The following is a 12,564-nucleotide window of genomic DNA, read 5'->3' on the forward strand; positions in this document are numbered from 1 at the left end:
CATAGAAGTCCAGAGTATGCATCCATTATTGGTCTGCTTATCCATTCCTCTAGTGACAGTCACCCAGACTGCCTCTAACTACTCCCCACCACACAGAACACTGCAATGAACATCCTTGTATATGTCTTCTCAGCAGCTTCTTTGGGCTTAAATGCCCAGAAGTGCAATTGGTAGGACAAAGGATCTATAGGTACTTCACTAGATGTTGCCAGTGCTTTCTGAGATGCCTAGAGCCCAGCAAGACTGCATGAAGATTCTCACTTCCTCATATCCTTACCAAAGCTGGCTATAATCTAATTTCCACTTTTTTTCCCTAACTGGTGGATCTAAAATGTCACCTTATTAATTTGCATTTCTCTGATCACTAACAAAGTTATTCTACTATAATTTCTTTTATTGACATTATGCTGTTAACTTAAAAATTGAAGTCATTAATGCATCTGAGGTCAACCTTGGTATATGTTATAAGGAATAAAGCATAATACATGAAGGTATGAATCCATCCAAATTATAATTCTCCATAAAAATAATGTACTAAAATGTTTGTCCTTTTCCCATTGTTTTGTGGGGCCTTTATCGTATATCAAGCTTTAATAATTTTTTTACTCCATTTTTGAACTTTCTAACCCATTCCATTCCACTGGTCTATTTCTGTGACAGTACTATATTTTTTATTTATTATTATTATGGTTTCATAATATACATTAATATCTGATATGAAAAGTTCCTCTGTCATTGTTTGCCCTATTCATAAATGATGTAGCTATTTGTAGATATTTATTCTTCTACATATATTTGAAGATAAGTTTGACAAGCTACTCAAACATTTAAAATACAATTTTATTGAAAATTTATTGAATTTTTAGATTAATTTTGGGAGAATTAAGATCTTTACAAAGCTTTTCCACCAATAAAGATTCTATATCTCCAGTTATATTTAGGTCTCCTTTTATGTACTTTGGTCAAGTTGTAAACATTTTTTCATGAAGTCCTTGTGCATTCTTTACACATGTTTTTTTTTAAATTTTTATTTATTTATATTTATTTTTGGCTGTGTTGGGTCTTCATTTCCGTGCGAGGGCTTTCTCCAGTTGCGGCAAGCGGGGGCCACTCTTCATCGCGGTGTGCAGGCCTCTTCACTATCGCGGCCTCTCTTGTTGCGGAGCACAAGCTCCAGACGCGCAGGCTCAGCAGTTGTGGCTCACGGGCCTAGTTGCTCCGCGGCATGTGGGATCTTCCCAGACCAGGGCCCGAACCCATGTCTCCTGCTTTGGCAGGCAGATTCTCAACCGCTGCGCCACCAGGGAAGCCCCTTGTGCATTCTTTGTTAGATTAATTCTTTTCTACCTTGTAGTTTTGTTGCTATTGTTAATCATATATTAGTTTCCTTTTATTCTCTTTTTGGTTATTCCAGGTGTAGGAGAACACTCCTGATTTTTATAAGGAGATCTTAGTTTGGTCAATCTTTCTCTAACTACTTCTAAGCATCAGTCTATTGATTTTGTAATAATTATATAATCTACAAATAATAATGGTTTTGTCTCTTTTCTTCCAGACCATATACCTTTATTTGTCTTTCTTGTATATTGGACAAGTCGGGACCGTTGATGTTATATAAACAGAGGTTGTTAAAATTGGCATTATTCTTCTCAATCTCAAAAGAATGTGTCCAAAAGTTTCTCTATTAAATGTTTTATTGTTGTTGTGTATACACTTTTATTTATTTTTCTCTTTTCATGGTTAGAATTTTGGTAGATAGACTTTATCAAGTTATGAAAAAAAACTTCTATTCCTACTATTTAGAGAATTATATGTATATATATTATACATATGTATATATATATATATAACTTGATACATGATTTTTTCTTCTTTATATAGTCATGTGATTTTTTTCTTTAATTCATTAATGTGATGAATTGTGTTACAATATTTTCTTATAAGCTGTCTTTATTTAGGAATAAACCCTACTTGATTATGATGTATTATGTGTAATTTTAATAAACAGTTTGCTTCAGGTATTTACTATTTTTTCTTAGGATTTGTGCATCTATACACTCATAAGTAAAATTAACATATGATTTAGTTTTTCATACTATACTAACCTGGTTCTGAAATCAAAGTTATAGTAGATTTATAAAATGAGCTGAGAAGTATTCACTCTTTGTTATTTTCTGAAAAAACTCTATGGAATAGGGATTATTTGTTCTATGAAAGTTGGATAAGTTTCATCTATAAAAGTGACTGGTATCCTGGGCTTTTGAGTGAGGAATTGGGGGGGGGGATGGAAGTGGAGGAGAGGCAAGGTGGTCTCTTTGTTTATTCTATAAATATTTTATTATAGTCTATACAAATTTTCTAACTATTCTTGCACTAATTTTGGCTCTTTAAATGCTTGTGGAGAATGTTCTTATTTATCTAATTTTCAAATTTATTGTTATGCAGTGTTCAAATAGTATTTTATTATTTTTAAAACTTTGTTTTTCCTCTTTTATTATTTCCTTTTTTTACTCTCCATTTTATTTACATCTTTTAAAGTTTTATTATTTCTCAGTTAAAAGCTGGTATTCTTAGAAATGTGCAGAAGATTAAGCCTGGGGAAGGAATGATCAACCCCCTAATCCAGCTGTGTTTCAAGGGCTACTCTGATGTTTCTCACTGACTGTCCATAACAGGTGGTTCCATCTGTCCGGCTTTCAGTGGAGTGTGGTGGGGAATTGGCCACCAGGGCTATAACGGGGAGAAAAACACTAAGAAACAGTCCCTCAGCCATTCCCTATATGAGATGTTCAGCTCTCTTTAGCTATTGGCTGTAGTTCCCACCCCTCCAAACATACACAGGTACCAAATGGCCTTGTTTCCCTAAAAGTCTCTTACTGTCCTTAATTTAGCATCTCAGATCTATAATTCACCTTTCTGCTTCTGAGGCATCTCTACTGTTGGGTTTGAGAAGGATTGACAAAGACACGGGGAGGTTCCCTGAGGGTCAGGGTCTTGGGATAGGAAGTCCACGCTGGCAAACAAGGAGTGGTGGAACTCAGGTAATAACAGCATATAAAACCATCCTACAGATAACTGCCAGGGACAGCACAAGCTGGGTGCTGAATTTAGCTCTTCTCCCAGTATCAGTGTTGGTTCATCAGCTTTTAGAAATCCAAAAACCCTCCATTCAAGTTTTAGAGCTGTTTTCTATCTTCCATTAACTGAGGCTGAATGCTTCAGTGCTATACAGAACATTAAGCTTCTTGGGGAAAAATAAAAGAAGTACTAAGACTGGAAATATTACTAAAATTAGATTTTATTTAACTCAAAAATTGGAAAACTAATTTGTGAGAAAGAACATAGGAACAGCTAGATCCAGTAGCAAGGGGTAGTATTCCCTCATTGAATGGGATACTACCAATTCATTAGTATAATCATTACCATATTATCTCAATTTTTAATCTGTACTGCATAAGGATAAATATGTATGTAGGACTTAGAAGTAGTTGCTGCACCTGCCGACAGTGTCCTTGGATTCCTGGTGCACCAAGTACATGACAAGCAGCCAAATACTAAGCTAAATTCTACCTCAAAAGCTCCAGAAGGCTTATCAGGACACAACATTTGTTAGTGATTTTCTTGTGCTGGTCTGCACTAGAGAAGTCTCTTGCTGTTGCTAACCCACAAGCATGATGGCATCCTGAGAAATAGTGAGCGATACATACGGTTCAGCAGGTTATACTTATGGCACATGTGGCCTATCCCAAATGCACACATTTTAATCCCTCATTGCCCGATAATATATTTCAGGGCCACAGAGGTATGCATGCAGCCTTTGGGAAGCCAGGAATAGGACACATCACCAAATAATCCCATGATGGAACACAGCAATTACCAGCTGTTTATTTTTAGGTCTGTGGGGAGATGAGGATTTGTAACATGATGCCAAAGAAAGTAACTTTGTTTTGCAGAGAGGAAGGTGGTATTAAACTTTCGGATATTTTAATGTGAGTGGATACAAGTGTACAGGGCATGTGTTATCGTTGTTCTCTTGGTGGTCCCATCTGTGTCAGATTGGTATAGGGGCAGGCCTCAAGTGGCCCTAGGAGAAGCTGTAGAAGCTTTAGGTTTGTGATTTCTTTATGTCCTTCTCTCTCTTTTATAACATTAAAACCCTGAGGCTCTTAATTCTAAAAACTGATGGAAAGAAAGAAAAGAATAAAGGAAGGAAGAAAGGAAGGGAGGAAGGAAGGAGGATGCAAGAATGAGAGGGAGAAGCAAAGGAAGGGAGGAAGGGGAAAAGAGACATACTAAATGAATTCTTGTAATGATACTTTCATGGCAAGGAGTTTAAGGAAATATATTGGTAATAAATAGAGCACATTTTGCTTACTGCCACTTTCTGGTTTCACTTTCGTGGCTGGCCATCAATACAGAAGGAACAAGGGGCAGAAATGTGATTTAATTCCTATGAGAAATCATGTTGATGACAAGGCATTAATGGTAGCCTCAGGAGAGAAGTGAAGTTATACCCATTCTGTGGCTGCCTCCTCCTCATGTTCTCATTCCCTGCTGTATTTCAGCTCTCTGCTTCTTCAGATCAACCCTGGACTCTGTAGACCACCTACCTTTCCTTGCAAGGTGCACAGCTTCTGCATGCTCCACACTGGTGACCTCAGTGCCGTTGACAGCCAGGACCACATCTCCAATCTGGAGCCCAGCTTCCTCAGCGGCACTGTCTGTAAGTAGACAGACAACAAGGGTCTCATTGAGGAGGGGTCCCAAATTGATTGCCCTGCTGTTGGTCCCCTTTTTAAAAGGCTCTTTCTGTAAAGGGCCTTTCTTTCCAACTTTAGACAATTGCCGATGTCATTAATAAGAAGGAAAATACTGTCCTTGCAGCCTCCTTTCATTTCCAGGACATGGTTTCTTTGCACATTCATCCAGGCATCTGCATGGCCTCTTTGCAATATAATAGCAAGGCTGCTCAGAAACTCAATCTATTCATCTACCAGAACGTTGAACTGTTAGTTCTCATTCCTTCATTGCTGCTAGGTCTCTTTGTAACCCTGAGAAAATCACTTAACCTCAACATCTTCATCTATAAAAAGGGAGGTGGGGGGCAGAGCTTCTCAGCAGTATTGTTGAGGGAACAAGTAATTGAAATACTTGAGAAGTTTTGGCAAAAACAGACCTTGGAGTAGTCAGAGAAAAAAGAAATACAGAGCTGCTTTTACTTTTCATTGTATAGGCTCCTTTCTAAGCCATCTCAGAAAGGCAACCAAAAATAGCCTTAGGCCTTAAGATTTAAGTTTTGGAAGGTGGGGAGGACCTCTCCAGAGGCTATTTATTTTATCTCTCGGTTTTTGGGCATCTGCATTTACTGTAACATACCTAATATTCTCTAGGGGTAAAAAAGGATATAATAAATTATTTCAAGGTTAATTCATTTTAAATAAGGTCTCCCATATATTTGAACAAGATTCTTTCTGCAACAGTTTAAATCTATTTTTTCTTTTTCACTTCAGTTTAAACCCATTTCCTCTTTCTTAGATCTTAGTGCTGGGTGAGTGTTTATGGACTTGCAGAGTAATTACGCAGCAATATTAGGCTGTCATTATCTAGAATGTCATAAACCTCCTCAAGTACTTTTAATCTTAAAGCATGACTCTTTTGGTGAGGTAACATGACTTTGAATATTTTTAGTAATGACTATAGTTTGTCTAAGTCTGTTTATAATAGTAGGGAAGATCTCTGCTTGGATAGGAAATGGTCAATCAATGTAGGAAGGTTAAGTGAAGAGTAATATTTGATATATCCATTCATTTGCATAATATCATCCTTGTGGTGAATGAAAGTCTCATGGTATGGCTGATCATTTGAAAAAATTTCCTCCATTGCTTTAAAGACCTTGATTATGACAATGCTTTCTGAATCAAATTCCAAAATGATGATATAGATCCAGAAACAACTTATCAATTTTTGTATTCCATATGCTACTAAATATTATGTCTTTATACAGTAGTCTTCCAATGAATACATGTTGAACGAATGAATGACCTAAAAATTATACCTTCAAGGAGATTAGAATTCTATTGGAGAAGAAAAGACATGCATAATCAAAAAGAAATAGTGCGATACTCTGAGCAGCAAGTGTAAAAACACAAAGATAATAGGTATTGTGAAACTTCAGAAAAGGGAATTCTCACTCCCATTTGGAGTGGCTAAGAAATGCTTTCCAGAGAAGTGGAATTTGGTTTGACCTTGATGAATAAGTAGATTCTCCATAGTGGGGAGTAATGAGGAAGGCAGGGTGAGAAAGACTGCTGGGTGTTCACAAACCAAATTTCTCTTCTATCTGGGCTCACATTTGGACAGCTTTTCTCCGACTCTCTTGCAGTTTGGCAATATGATTGAGTTCTAGCCATTGGAATGGGATAGAAGTGATGTATACCACATTCAGGCCTGGCGCATAAAAACATCCCATGGACCACTCTTCCTATTCTTTACCCATCTGCCTGCCAGATGCAGATGACTTCAAGATCCTATGGCATGATACACTAAAGAAAAAATAAACCTGGATCTCAAACCATTATGTGGGAAGCAGCCATCTTCCAACCAAGAACATCCACATGGGACTATCAGCATGAGTGACTAATGAGCTTTTATTGTCTTAAACCATTAATGTATATTTTGTTGCCAAAGTTAGCATAACCTCAAACAATCAGCAAGCAAGCCAAGAAAGAAAATCTTCTGAGCAAAGGTGCACAAGCAGAATGTTTTAAAGACATGCCAAAAGTTAGTGGCTCAGATCAATTGGAGCAGAGGTTGTGGGTGGATACAGTGAGCCTGGAGGATAAGGTTTGAAAGACAGCCAGTGTGTAAAGGGTCTTGGATGTGAAGATGATGAATTTGTACTTGATCCTTCAATAATAGAGAGCCATCAAAAGTTTGTGAGCAGAAAATATACAGTGGTTTTCAGAAGATTAATTTAGAATAGGGAGAGATTAAGTTAAGCATCTCAGCAAAGATATTATTATCAGAATCAATACAGGCCTGCAATACAGGCTCTGGAAACAGGAACTGGAAACGAATAGAAGGTATAAAATGCTGTCATAGGACCTAAAATACCTCATTGCACTCATTTGCACGAGTAGGGGCAGATGTCTTTCTACCCCTAATAGACTATAAGCATCTCATGAGCAAGTAAAATTTCTTATTTATTTATTTAGGTATTTTCCGTGGCTAGTATAATCTCTGGCACATGGTAGGGGTATTAAAAAGGTTGGCTAAATATACTGAGATAACCATGGAAGAGAAAAACTGAAAATGTTCATTGGGCCAGGTATAAAAATATCTTTGAAACCTAGGATATGAAGTTGGCCCGAGAAATGGATTCAGAATTTATAACCAAAGGGACAAACGTAAGGAGAGAAGTACAGAGCACTGAGGACAAAATCTTGAAGAATAATCATAATTCCCTTTAAGGACAGAGAGGAAATGGGTAGCCAAAGAGGAACATAAAGGAGCAGATAGGTCCTAGAGAGCATGGAAGCAAGAGTGTAAGATCAGTGAAGGCAAAGGAAGAATTTCAAGATGGAGAAAATGGTCAACAGTTCTACAGTGATACCACAGAAGTAACCATAATAATGGTATTCTAAATCCTTTTCTATGCACCAAGAAGAACAAAGATGGAGGAAACGTGATTAAATCTGGAGTAAGAAAAGTAAATGATAACTAAAGAATTTTAAGGAGTATGATGGAAGTGAAAGACAAACTTTTGAGCTACTTGCGCTGATCAATATATGCTAAATGATTGAATAGATGAAGTCATAAACTGCTGTATAATCAAAGGTACGAGTGTTTGTTAACAGATCTTCTCTCCCAAGTAAACTTTGCTTTAAACAACAATTTATGACTTAAAGGATACAGCAATATGGAAATAATTTGCTTTTTTAACACCTTTATTGAGTCAAAACTAACATACCATATAATTTCACCCATTTAAAGTGTATAATTAAATGTTTTTTAGTATATTCACAGAGTTCTGCAACCATCATCACAATATAATTTTAGAACATTTTTGTTACCCCAGAAAAAAACTAAGTAACCAAGAGTAGTGACTCTCTCTTTCCCCCAACCTCTCAACTCTAGGCAACCACTAATCTGTTTTATGTCTCTATGGACTTGCCTATTGTGGACATTTTGTATAAGTGAAATAATATAATATGTGGTCTTTTGTGTTCAGTGTCATTCACTCAGCAAAATATTTTCAAGAGTCATCCACATTGTAGTATGCACTGCATTCTTTTCAATTGCTGAATGAATATTTTATTGTAAAGATATAGCACATTTTGTTTATCCATTCATCAGTGGATGATAATTTGTGTTGTTTTCCATTTTTTTGATGAATAATACTGCTATGAAAATTTGTGTACAAATTTTTTTGTGGACTTATGTTTTCATTTGTCTTAGGTAGATACCTAGGAGGGAAATTGTTGGGTCAAATGGTAACTCTATGTTTATTTAATGTTTTGAGGAATGGTCAGACTGTTTTCCAAAGTGGCTATACCATTTTACATTCTCATCACCATTGTAGAAGTGTTCTGAATCTCTCCACTTTCTTGCCAATATTTGTTATTTTTGACTTTTTGATTATAGCCATCCTAGTGGGTATGGAGTGGTTTTCATTTGCTTTCCTTGATGACTACTGATGTGGAATATTTTTTTATGTGCTTATTGGCTATTTGTTTATCTTCTTTGGAGAAATGTCTATTCAAATCCTTTGCTCATTTAAAAACTGTGTTATTTATCTTTGTATTATTATGAGTGAAAATTATTCTTGTTTGTCGAGGAATTACTTCTGTGGTGTAATGCTTCTTGATAGTTTATTTGATTGCTTTTAGCTTTAATTATAGAGGGTATTGACTGTGTTCCTCTAATCTGAATGCAAGTTACCAATTTTCCCTTTATCTACTAATTATGGTGACAGTTTGTGGCATTAGGATTTCTTAGGGGAGGGAGGTATTTCAAGGTGACTCTGTAATATACCACATAGACGTTTGCCCTACTTGAGGCTGCTCTTGGGAGCAGATGGAAATATACATCCTACACTGCAAAGGAATGATCAAGGTGGTAAGAAAACAAAACCATGCTTTTCTAAGTTTCCTTCCCCAATAGGATACCTGACTACATATTTCTGTATTTATTATAAAGAGTTAAATGCCAAGCTACTTCATCCTTTCATGCATATTTACATATAGTGCAGAATCTGAAAACCTTAAAATTAAAAAGCAGGCTTGTCCTTTTCATTTAAAAAAATTTACTATAACAGTAGCATTTTAAATTCTAGAGCTTCCAGAAAGATGGCCCTGTCCATAATTTCCTCTATGGTCTGCCCATCCCTAAATGTATAGTTTTCTTTTCAAGTTTGCTTTGTATCAAAGTTGGAACATCTGTTTCTTTTGTTTATGCCAACAGATCTCACAAGCATTTAGGCTTTCATAGAAAATGTTCATGCAAATGCCAGCTGGGTGTGGGCAATTAGTTATATAAGCTACGAGCAAGCTCCCTCTCTGTATACTTAAGGATAATAATTTCTATCGCACCTACAGGTCTTTCTGCTTTATCTTTTTTATCGTCAGTGTGTAATTAAGCCTCTCTGGTGCATCCGGAACAATGTTTTGTGGTGTGAACGAGATTCTCAGAAATGCTAAAATACATGTAATTTTAAAGTCCCTCAACCCTTCATTTAGTAGATTTGACTAGACAATGGATTTCAGGGGTTGCTTTTCAGCATTGAGGAACACATTTTAAAAAAAGAGAAGTAGACTCAGCATACATGAATCCCTGCCAAGGCAGTACTTTTTGATGTTGAATAAAATCCTAGGTTAACTGTGTATTGTACCATTTTTGCTACAGTAGAGATGCTTCAGCTTTTCCTATTACAAAACCTCAGGGCCTCCTAAATACAACATCATTTACAATGCAAATATTTTGATTTGTTTCACATCTGAATGAATGAGATACAGTTAACTGTCTCAGTTGGACAGGTATCAGACATTAAAGAAATCATAACATTTTATTAAACTGCATTTAGTTATTTTATCTAGAAGGCAGGCATGAAAAGTATGTCAAGGTTTTTGATATTTGGCAAAAATTTGCTAAACTTATGTTTGAATTTGAAAGGGTAGTCGTTTTTATTTTTCTTATGAATTATTTTATTTCTTTGTTTAAGGCTAATCTTGCAAAGTCAGAGGTATAAAGAGGGGAGTAGGGAGAAGGGAAAGAGGACAGAAGAGAGAGAAAATGGAGCGTGAAGGAAGGGGGAGAGGAGTTAAGTGGAGTGGGAAGATGAGGAACATCGTGAGCACATTCCCCATGAACGAACATTTATTTTCTTAAAGCCAGATGTCCTTTAAAACATTGTAAGAAATCAGAAGCCACTTGATGATAAAAAGTTGACTGTTTTTGTCTATATAGAAATAATTAAAGCCATAATTGGTTTTTGTTCTTGTTAATTTGAAGGGCACTAAGAGACAGAGTAAGGTTGACCCTGGTCAAAATTTGTAATGTTTATGTTTTGTCGCCTGAGTTCTATTGCCATGTTCCTCTTCTACTCTCTCCTCATTTGTCTGGGGTTCACCCTTACCACCCCCAAGTCCCACCAACATCTGGGTAAACTCCCCCCCTTCCCCAATCATTAAGAGAATTATCTGCTTAATAGTCACTTGTATATTTGATTAGCTGATTAAACTTTAATTGAAATTCATTCACATCAAAGTTAATAACTTGGCCCTTTGCTTTTCTATAAATATTTTAGAATCTAATTGAAAATTTTTTACCAAGAAAAACAAAAGCGAAAACAAAAACAGCCACTCTACTAGAATTTTAATTGGGATTATATCTATAGGTCAATTTAAGGAAGAACTGACATCTTTAAACATTAAGATTTACAAACCATACACACTTTTCCTGCCATTAATTTAAGTGTTCTTTAATTTCTTTCTGTATTTTGTTATTTTCAAAGTAATATTTGGCACACCTTTATGAGAATTATTTCTTTCAATTTGCCTTTTTTTTTTTTTTCCTTCCTGAAGGCTTTATATCCCATACTCTACATAGAGTTCTTAGGTCTACACTGCCTAGATATACCTTCAAGAGAAGCTACTGTGAGGATTATGATTGAGTGAAAGCCTTCAACTGCCACACTTTCTGGTCATCCTGCCTCACACTAAGGCTACATTCCTCCCACTAAGTCACTACTTCCAGCCAGTGACTGAATTTGGAGGGGGTACTGGAGCAAGGCTGTTTCTGGCCAATGTGGGACTTGTCTAATGGGCACTTTTTACTCTGGGCCTGTCTCAGAATTTCTCAGAGCTACAGAGCAGTTTGAGGTTCTTCTTACACAATCCTGCTTCCTTCTCCCACTCCTTTCACAGGGGCCAGAACTGCAGTGTTGTCTAAAGGCTCTTCTGCCTACTTATGCTCTCTTTTGTCTGTCATAGTGATTTCCTCCAATCTTTTGCACATCTGCTTTTGCATTGGTGTCTATTTCTCAGACTACAGAAATGGAGAAAAAGGAATTTCTTTTATTACCTTAAAGAAATTTACATCTGTTCCTAATTTACTAATATTTTTGTAAGTCACGAGAAGGTAGAAGTATTGGCTTTCAATTGGAGAAGGAGAAAAGGAGAAAAAGGTAAAAATTCAAGTGCATTTGAAGTTATAGAGGTGGGATTTCTAATGAACAGAAAATAGAAAATAGAGGTGAGAACTAGTAAAGAAGATAATCCATTCTTGCAAGCCTGAGGCTCAAGCTGGGAGAGGAGAGAAACTCAAGATTAGAAAAGAATTCAGAAATTTTTGTTATTACATTAGACTTACCTGTAGTTCTATGATTATTAAACTACACTGAACTTTTAATTACAAAACAATTATGTTCTTATTGTCTGAGACTACAAAAAATTAGAATCCATCCCAGAACTCACCCAGAGCAGGAAAGAATAGGTCTGCAAGGTAAGCTGAATGGAGAGTATTAAGAAAAAGTTATTTTATGTAGTACATTGACTGAATCCTGCTCATAAATGGTCAGATATTTGGGACAATGTCAGTTCAACTGTATAGCTAAGAAGAGTTAGTGTGATTTTTAATGTATTGAATATTTTTCTTAACAGCTGAGAATAAAGTAGGTTAACTCAAGTCATGAAAAATTCAAAGGCAATTCTTTGATAAGAATAATAGGATTTTTTAAAAACGGGATAAGATGGAAGTAATATTACATCAAGAAGAGACAAAACACCACCTTTGTGTACAGTAGGCGATGTTTCCTTTGTGTGACTGTTGTTTATCACTCATTGGGTGCAGAGTGTCAGTCACTGTGTCAGTATGATTTGAGGCTGAGAGGTGGTAGAGTTCCTTGAGGTCTTCTCATATCTTCTCCATCTCTTTTCCATTATTATTGGTACTTTTGGGAATGTGAAGAAGCATTATTCCACCTGTAGATCCAGGGTGGACCCTGATTTGCTAGAAACTCAACCAGGACAACGACATTCCCCTTGCATTTGGCTTAAGTGAAACAGC

The sequence above is a fragment of the Eubalaena glacialis genome, chromosome 4 (genome assembly GCF_028564815.1).
Source record: "Eubalaena glacialis isolate mEubGla1 chromosome 4, mEubGla1.1.hap2.+ XY, whole genome shotgun sequence".
In the NCBI taxonomy this organism is placed as follows: Eukaryota; Metazoa; Chordata; class Mammalia; order Artiodactyla; family Balaenidae; genus Eubalaena; species Eubalaena glacialis.